The following is a 10,057-nucleotide window of genomic DNA, read 5'->3' on the forward strand; positions in this document are numbered from 1 at the left end:
CACCAATGTCACTATGTCAGAGTCCTAACAACGCTTTTCTTGCACCTCACACACAAGCCTAATTATTATTTCCATTTTAAGACATGGGAAAAACGGTAAACTATAGCTTTTATCATTTATAAAAACAGATGAGCTCTCAAGGCCAGCCTGCAGCAGAGACCATACAGCTATCTGACTGTAGCAAACTCTGTGAAACATTCTCTTCCCAACGTAACTGTTCATAATAGTAGTATACTTGATCCCACAAATGACTACTAAGAGAGACACAAATCTTAAACTGCTTCCAGTTTCTTTACATTTTAAGAGATTCACAGAATCTAGAGGAGGGCTGGTTGGAAAAAAAATCCACAAAACAAGCAATTACTACTATTAAAGCATCTTTTAAATGACCAAATGCCTATGAGCTTCTCTGTTATCTTTTAAACAGCAGTTCAAACTGTGGTGCATTTATTGAGGATTTACAGAACAGGTTTCACAGATCTCCTTTCCGCCAGCTCTAGCTACTGTTTTCACAAGACTGTTTTCATTTTGCTTATTTATAAAACCCCTCCTATTTGAAGTTTTATGCACAACCTTCTACTAGTTTAGAAAAGGTGCTCCTCAGAGTAACATTATCAGCCACAACCTAGATTTTCAATGATTCTAATGAATTCACCCACCAGTCTAAGCAATCAGTAAGGAAGAGAGTGGGAAAGACATCATCTCAGAGAAAAGAAACAAAAAATCCCTTGTAATATGTCTCATGGAAAAGCGGTAGAGACACCGAAATCATGACAAGCTAGCAAATGGATAAACATCATATCTGATAAGTCAGTTTGATACACCTAAAGGTAGCAGTCCCACAATTACCGGATAATGCTCACTAAAGGTGCCTGTAAATCCCACCTTTAATTAGACACTGTTAATAGCCTCCTTAGAGGCATCACTTCAGTTCTTACTGAAGACACCCAAAGTGAGACATTTGTTGAGCCTTAACACACTGGGGCTCTGTTGAGCTAGATGGAGCTTCTTTGCCTTCTAAGATGTAGGACCAATCGCTACCTAGGAGGGGAGTCAAGTCAATGTACTACCTCTGCTACGTCTGGATTCAAGTTTTACAACAGCTGAAATAAAAGAAGCATTTCATGTTTTCTTGAATACACACACTAAAGAAGAGTACCCTTTTCCTGAGAAATCAGCAATAAACAAATTCTCCAATGCCCCACAGAGAATCAACTTTAAGTTAGACAGTAGAAACCAGCACCTGCAACTAGTACCCTATCTGAAGTGAGGTCCTGCGCACAAACTAGGATGCAGAGCACCTTTTGACCAAGATGAGATTTTCCTGTTGGGAACTAGAAAAAAAAAAACACGCCTATTTTATTACTATATGAGGGAAACGGAGCAGAAAGGACACAGAAAGAAACAGAGTAATATCTGTGCTAGATTCACCTTTCATACCTTTGCTGAAGCTTTCTGAAGTCAGTGCTTTGAGTATAGGCCCACTTAAAATAGAAGCAAAAGGAACAGTATCTTCAGCTTTATACACCCAAGACAGAACTCTCAGAACTCAGCCTGCAGTACTACATAGCTTCAGTACAGTACTTATCTGCAAAGATTCGAAGCACACTACAGTTGCAGCAGTTTTTCAAGGTCACAAGGGTAATCACAAACCCAAGTCCCTGCCCCCTCCAATTCCTAATCCACTACCCTCACAATCCCACCTAGCCATACATCAGAGGTTTCGATACATCATTCGTTTTCAAAACCTTCATTCACTTCTCTCCTAGAATCACAGTCCAAAACTACCGTATGTGGTACCAGTGTGTATTACAAAAGGTTGATATACATCAAAGGCAACTTTAGACCTGTCTACATTTATTTGAAAGTAGTTTAATAAGGATGTTGGATACGCTCAAGAATTTTATCCATCCTATGGAGACAAGATTTTTAGCATCCCTTAAGAAGTTACCATCAGGAACATAATCTCCTATTTCAGATATGCTGCCTGAAACATTGGGGAAGGGGGGGAAATATCATCTCTATTTACCACTATTTAAAATTTCTTCCAGAAGCTAAACAAGAGACAGCATTTGTGGAAAAAACCCAAAATACAACCTCAAGATGCCAAGCTACAGTGTGTGTCATTCCCACCGAACCCCCACCCCCCAAAAAAAATACTTTATTGAAACTGGCCACAATTCAGAAGTTAACACAAGGATAAATATTTCAGAGACAATCAGGTCCTATGAATTTTGTGGAAATACACATTTAGATCAAGGAGATGTATCTAAACTAGTGCCCTTAAGGGCCAGTGCAGCAGGAGCTCAGCTATGTTACTAAAAACAACTTCCCATACAGGACAGCAGGACAGATAGTGCCCCAAACACATGAAAATACTTTCAGAGCTCACAATGCAGTATTACCCAGAAAAATCCAACCACAAGACACAAAGCCACAGGAAGTCAGGCTTCATAACCTGGTGCTCACACAGCTAGTTTCATTCTTGATTAACTGAAGTAAACTCATGAAAGAGCTACTTTCCAGAATTTATTGCAGTTTTAACACCAGTCATTTTCACACACAATTACAAAACTAGGGACAACAATTTGGAAATGGAGATTCAGTTACCACTCAAGATACACAAACAATCTTTACTCAGAGAGCAGCAAGACAATATCTGCAGTCCTGACAACAGCACTTGGGAGGCAGAAGGCAGAATCCAGCCCCCTGCACAGCTCAACAATCTCTGCAATGCTCCAAGATTCAGAGACCCAGCCAGTACATCCACATTAGCACTTCAGTTTGGATCAGGAGCACACTTTCGAAGTAAGTCTGAGTCACCCCACTCACTGTGCTTTGGTTCACATCTCAGCGAAGTTTCTGAACAAATAACCTGAACATCTCTGATTAACCGAAACCAAAACTCTGGCAAAACACCTAATACTCAGTAGTGTCTGAAGTACACGCGGTCCACAGAACCAGACTACAACCCATCTAAAGCCACATGAAGTACACACGCTGTTGGACACTGAGTCTGCCTAACTCACAGCTTCACTCTACAATCCTCAATTGCAGCATACTGCTTGTTAATGTAAATATAATCAATGTGGCAGATACTGCCCATTCATTTGAGAGAGCCTCAAGCAGCACTAACTAAACCCACATACTTAAGCTGCCAACACACACCTCATCAGCCCTAAAAAGAAGGGTTGCACTGTGAATTTTTGAGTGCTCCTTTTCCTGGAGCAACTATAGCAGCTGTGTCTCACCGCTCATCTACTTTTGCTTCTACCCCTTTACAGTTAGGAGTATCAAAAGCTAGTGGGATACATCTAGGAAAGTTCTCTGAAAAAGTTAAAAAATTTCCAAGATCGACACACTTAATACATTACCTACATACACTGTTTTATAAAACTTTTAAAAAAACACTTAAAACGCAACCCACATCAATGGCTCCACTGTAGCTGCCAACAGGAAAGGAAGAGCAGCGTGTGCTCAATAATGCTTTATAGTACTTGCACATCAGCTTAACCAAAGCTGCCCAGAAAAGAGGTTTTTTTGTTTCTGAACAAGCTGACTAACATAATATTCATTGTTACAGTTTTCCACTTGAATCAAAATATCAGTTCTTTACAAGCAGTTCCATCATTTGGTATTTGTTCTCTCCAGTCACCAATTTTTCTTTTACTATACAAAATTTTAAATACAAAATCATGAGCTTTGAACAAATAATACCTGGCTTTAGCAGGACAGACAAGCTGATGAGAATAGGCCAAAGCAGTATTGTACGAATAAATTACAGTAAGTGCTAGGTCCTCTACTCAACAAGTCATCATCTTACTTCATTTACCTCCTTGATAAAAACAATTAATTCATATACTACTGAATGTAGAGCAAATCCAGCCCTGCATTGTTAAAGGCAAACTTTCTACGTTGGGGTGCAGACAGAAGTACGATTATTGAAAACAACATTTTCATGAAGACAGACAGATGCTCTCCTCTGTGACTTAACTGGAAGTTTGCGCTCATTGCCTTTTCATTACCATACACACTAAAGAACCACCATAAGCTCTCCAGCAAGCACCCTAGTCAAACATCCTTAAGTGATGTTTTTGAGCTGAATTCCTGTTAACTCTTGTGAGCGTAGACTGAAGCACCTAGTTGTACTATTTATTTGAAAGAATACTTAGTGAAAAGGTTACTTCCCATCAAAGATGCACAGAACCTACACCATGAGATAGTAATGTAATAACATCATAAAATGACGCATTGAAGTAATGTTAATGAGGAAGTACCGGTGCATTAAAAAAAAAAAAAAGTTGTGCATGAATTTTTTCCTAACAGAAAAATACCTGAGCCTGAATATTTAGCCTGTTATCTGCTGAAATATGGAGTCTTCTTTTCTATCATTTTCTACATTAAAGCATCTTTGTGCCTTCTCCCCCAGTGCAGGCTTTGCTAAGAGCCAGAAGACTAATTTAACCTACACTCATTGGCAAACCTTATGGTTTCCTCACGCCAATAATGCTTCAAGAAGTTGAGATGAGCTGAACTGCTCATCTCCAGAAATTGATATGAGCTACACCAGCTCAGTTATTTACAGCTTTTCAGACCAGTTTTCTTTTGCAGTGACACCACTAATTCTTCAGAATTTTTATTCTGCGTTAGCACATGAAACAGGTACAGACTTGTACAAGATTTATTTGCCAAATTTTAAGCACTTTGACCATGCTAGTTTCCCATGCTAGTTATCTGCCAAAGACTGAAAGATGTCAGCCAAATAGCTGAGGAGTTTGCAAGGCTGTCTGCTAAAGAAAAAAAGTTTTGCTTAACTTTTTGGAAACTCAGAATCTTTGTTCTTGCATCAAGGATCTTTCATTGTCCATGCAAAGAATCTCTCTTTTCTGGCCATTGTTATTTGAATCTGGGTGACTTCTTTTTTCATTAATAACCTGCAATAATTTGTCCAGATCTTGAAATTAAATTCCCTGAAGGCATGTGTGTAATAGTTATGTTGAAGACCAGGGCTAAACCAGACCCTTTCATGAAGTTTCAGAAAATGCTTATAAGGCCTGCATTCACACTGCTAACAGACAGTGAGAAGGAAGAAGCCACCATTCATGGCCTATACATCTATAAGCCAAGTCTTAAAGATGATCAAGCATAAACAATCAAAGCACGGAATGAAAAAAAGTGGTAAGTAGGGAAGGAGCCATGAGAGCAAAAAATTTTAACCGTTTTCCAAACAAACACCACTGCTCTTACCGAGAAGACCAACATGCAGATCAAATCACCTGGGCTGCTAAAAGGCCCGGGATCTGAAGGATGCTTCTTCTTTTCCACTGAAAAGGGAAACACTAGTGCAGCACAGAATTCAGAGAGATGAGAAAAGTTTTGGACAAAGTAGCGAGAGTTTAAAAAAAACCCACACAAAATAGAACATACTTGATACAATTATGGTGGTGGGCTAAAAGAATGAATATCAAAGACACAACTATGGACACAAAGATATGCATGACCTGTTACAGTAATCCCTCTCCACAATTCACACATGAAGCCCTGGATTCTTTCATGAAGGCCTTCTCATTCACTCAGAGACTGTGGCTGAAAAAATGAACGGTTAACTAGCTATCTTTGACTGCTGACCAGAAAAGAACAGCTATTTACCACTTACTAAGCTACAGCAGCAGGCCTAAGTATTCCTACTGGACTGACATACACTACCCAAATGATCACTTTTAATTTTCAGAGTTTTTTTTTAAAAAAAAACACCCCACCCCCCAAAAAACCCAACCAAAACAAATTCCACACCAACAAAAACCGACACATACACCTAGGAACATTATGGTAGCACTTAGCTAGGTGTGCTGCAGTTTGCTTTATTCAAGATGGACAGTACTCCCTGAATGTTGTTCTACGTACAACCCCATCCCTTGCTGCAGTCTAAATAAACCCTGCTCCAAAGAGGGATATTAATTATTATAACACAAGTGCTTCACAGAAACAGATTTTTACATCCAATATTAAGAGCGGATTGTTACTGCCTTTCCCTTTTTGTAGTATGGAGGCAACACATTCATGGAACAAATACTGCTTTCAATCACCCCCTCTTGACACTGAGCACCTTAAAAGACTATGTTCAACACGTTTAATTTCAATTGTGATAGATTTCTATTTAAGATGGGGTCTCAAGTTTATTAAGTCTGAAGCACACATTACTGATCACCATTGGAAAAGTTTAAGTGAACAATGATAATTCCACACCAGAGACAAGAAGGGAACTGGATTATCCAGGACAACTACTATGAGACTACTCTTTTCATTCTCCAGTTCCCTACCTCATTAACTGACCACCTCACAGCTACCACAATATAAAAAAAATGGGTCCTACACGCTCTCTATACTATATTAATTCTGTTTCCCTCCTCTTGATTTTATGTCCCTTAATTAAATCATTATCTTATGTAACAACCTCCTCTAAATATTTGTGCAGAGCAAGACACGAGGGGCTGTGTAAACAAGTAATACATACTATCACAAACCTGCAGAACACTGGATATACATGTGCAATTTTTCCTTATTTCCACCCAAGCCAAACAGCTTTCCTTTCTAAACGGATCATCTTTGCACAGATCTCTGACCCTCAAATGTTTACACACTAACCCTCTTTCAAACACAAGTGTATGGTCCAGTACAAAAGACTTCACGCCTTTTGGACACATGCAATCAGTTAAAGTGTTAAGGTATATATAACACATATAATAAATACATACAATAGACACATCTGAGCACACACATATATGGGGCTTGTCTACACCATATTAAGTACTTTTAGTTAGCTGCTGACCCATCAACACCATTATGACTACTAGTTTTGACAAAAGTTTACCCTTTTCGTGGTAAATTCATGGACAATTCACCCAGTGGAAAAAAACAGAGCAAAATAAGGAAAAAAAAGCATCCTTCGCAGAAGCCCCTCTGATGATATTCTTAATGGTCACAAATTGCCGCATCTTCATTCACTTTGGTTTCCACTGGCTGTCACAACTATAAAATACTTATTCCCATACTGAGAGGAGCAAAGTATCCCCCCAGACTCCCACCTGCTTGGGACACACCTGGGACCCCAGACCCAGTTCATTATCCCTCCCACACACCATTTCAACTTTTCATAGCCTCAGCCAAAAATGCCTGACTCCTCTCTCCATACACAGACTAGAGTTCCCACTAACTCAGCAATACGAAAACTCCAGTTTCCCTTTTGCACAAATACCATTCCCCTGATACACACATGTACACACAGCTTAATGTAATCTTCACCCTGTACGTGCATAATCCCCCCACAAATTCATCCTACACCCCACCCCCCCGGCCCCTTTTCAAATGTACACAAGCCTTTCAAAAAGACTCCACCAGTCATTTCTACTTCTAAATATCCACCCCAGTCCCCTCACATTCTTACAAGCCGTGGTAACCCCTGGAAATTTACCCAGGAGTGCACTGATGCATAGACAGAAATTTACACTGTCTGACACCTGTCACAAACAGATACCTACAGTTCTACAGCTCCCCAGGACATGCATAGATTTTTCTCCAAACAGCACTATCACCACCCAAACACGTGGCATTTGCTACATGTTTTCCACTTTCTATCCCATGGCTCAACACAACAAACACCCAGCCTTTCAATTTCATCACAAGCGAGACAGCAGCTCCGAGCTCCTCTCACACTCCCAGGGCACAGCCCAGGCTGCCTGCTGCCCTAGCCCACCTCAACACGCTCACCGAGCCACGCGTCACACAACTCCCAGAAGTGGCAGACAAACCAGCTCACACACAGTAAGAACACGCATGCTTCTCTGTCCACATACCATCCCATATTACACACTAAGGTCTCGCACATTAAGTCTAACCACACCGGCCACCACACAAAACGAGTTCAGAACCTTGTAGCAGCCTGTTACCACTGTGCCTGCGAGTTGTACATAGGCTTACCACCCAAAGCCTTCCTCTCCCCAAGGCTTTGACGCCAGCCAACTTACCACCTTACTTCTCACAACACTCAGAGGACTGTTTACCTATCACTCTTAAATTCAAAAGCCACAAAGTACTACTATTCCTAAATGCATGTGGTTTCACCCACCATCTGCATCCCCACGGTATAAACACATCCCTCACCCTACCACAGCACACAAAACAACGCGCACGCAGATTTCTCCAGCTGCCTCCAGCCCACCACAACGACCCCCTCCCTTCGACTAGCTACAAGTTATATTAAAAGCACAACCGCGTTTCTAGCCACTGGGCTGGCGGAGGGAGCCAGCAAGGCCCGAACTAGGAGAGAGAAGCTCCTTCAACTTCTTTCCCCTTCCCCGCCGAAGGCGTCCAGGCGCTGCGCATCTGCCTGCGACTTCCCCGCCCCCCCACCGCACAGCACCAGCTCGTCACAAGCGCCCGGGCCTAACGACAGCTTCTCCCTCCGGCAGCGGGGCCGCGGCCGCAGCTCGCCGCCTCCCACCACCCCACCCTGTCGGTAAACACCGGGCCCCGCCGGCCCCGGCCCGCCACTCCCCCGGCCCCAGCCAATGCACGTGCACCGGCCCGGCCTGCCGGCCGCCCCCTCGCCCCACGCCGCTACCGGGCACGTCGGCCCCCTCCCCGCCCAGCGCACGGCGCTAACCGCGCAGGGCCCGGCCCGCCTGCTCCCCCGCCCCACAGGCGGCGGTCAGCGTGCGGGGCCCGGGCCGCCGGGCCCCCTGCCACCGCCCCGGCCCGGCGCACGGAGGGCGGGCCCGCCGGCCCCCAACATCGGCCACACCGGTGAGCTCGGCCTCGCCGCCACTTCCTCACCATCCCCCCCCCGTGCGCCTGCCCCGGCAGTCCCGCTGCCCCGCCGGGAGGCCGTGTCAGCGCGGCCCTAAGCCCCCTCTTCTCCGGCGGCGGGAAGAGGCGGAGGCCTGGCCTGCGCGGCGCCTGCCCGCTGCCCGGGGCGCACACGCAGCAGGCCCTCCCCGCCCGCCGCCCCTCCAGCCCCACGGCGCAGGCCGGCGCCGCCAGCCCCCGCGTCCCACGGCACGCGCGCAGGCCCTGTGCCACTCGGTAACACGCGCGCGCCAGGCCCAGCCCGGCCGCCCGGCCCCTTCCCACGCCCGGCCCGGCGCGGACGCGGCCCGCCCGCCCGCGCCCCACGGCCGGCCCTGACCCCCCTACCTGTCGGCAGACGAACGCCGGCGTCCCCCGGCGCCCGGGCCCCAGGCGGCCTTGCAGGGCCCGGCCCGGGTGAGGTGGTGGTGGGGGCCCTGGCTCGGCCTCAGGCACGGGCCGCCCCGCGCTGGCCGCCGCCGGCCGCAGTCGCCGCCCGCTCGCGCACTCCGAGCGCCGCCAGCAGCGCGGACATGTTGGGAGCCCCCGTCCCAAAGGCCGCCGCTAGCCCCGCCCTCCCCGCCGCCGACGTCACAGCGCTCCGGGAGGGGCGGGCGGGGCACGGCCCCCGTCCCCGCCCCCACCGCCCCGCTGCCGTTCCCGGCCGGGGCGCCCCGCGTTCCTCCCAACCCACTGGCTGCCGCTGCCGTCGCTCACGCCGTCCCGCCCCCCCCGGTGGCCATTGGCCCTCTGCCCTGCAGGCCCTACCCTTCCTCGGTGTCATTGGTCGATCAGTTCGCCGCTCACCCGCCAGCCCCGCCCAAAAACTTTTTCGTAATTGGGCCGTTCCTCTCTGCTTTGCTAATTATTGGCTACGGCTCTTGTCAATCAAAGTGCCACTGCACGCAGTCGGTCTTTCTCCGCACCGGGTTTTGGTGTTGTTTTTTTTATTTTTAATCCGGCCTCGTAGCCTGGGCAGGACTGACGGAAGCGGCTGTCAACGACGGCCCTTGCCCCTCCCAGCCTCCCTCCCCCCGCCACATCCTTTCCCTCCCGGCGCGGTTTGCCTGCAGGCCATTGGCTCTCAGCGCCGCCAGTCCCGCAGCCTCTCTCGCCGCGGCCGCCGCTTCGCGAATCGGGCGTGAATCGATCGGTGGGTGCCTTCTCCTGATTGGACGTCGCCCCTGCCAATAAAGCGGGGCCGGCGGGTGCT

The 10,057-nt window shown here is 46.7% G+C and overlaps 1 protein-coding gene across 6 annotated transcripts in view; it reads right to left on the reverse strand.

The window, feature by feature from the left end:
* Positions 1-10,052, reverse strand: part of PPM1B (protein phosphatase, Mg2+/Mn2+ dependent 1B) — a 62,532-nt gene extending 52,480 nt beyond the window's left edge. For 4 of the 6 annotated variants that reach the window (XM_080408598.1, XM_080408600.1, XM_080408601.1 and 1 more), the window contains exon 1: positions 9,193-9,446. The gene's annotated coding sequence lies outside the window, so the exon portion shown is untranslated. Of the gene's footprint in view, positions 1-9,192; positions 9,447-9,911 lie in introns of those variants that run through there. The other 2 variants (XM_080408603.1, XM_080408602.1) reach the window with 2 other exon arrangements.
* Between the last annotated feature and the right edge of the window lie 5 nt (positions 10,053-10,057).

Source organism: Falco punctatus, assembly GCF_963210335.1.
Source record: "Falco punctatus genome assembly, chromosome: 12".
Lineage (NCBI taxonomy): Eukaryota > Metazoa > Chordata > Aves > Falconiformes > Falconidae > Falco > Falco punctatus.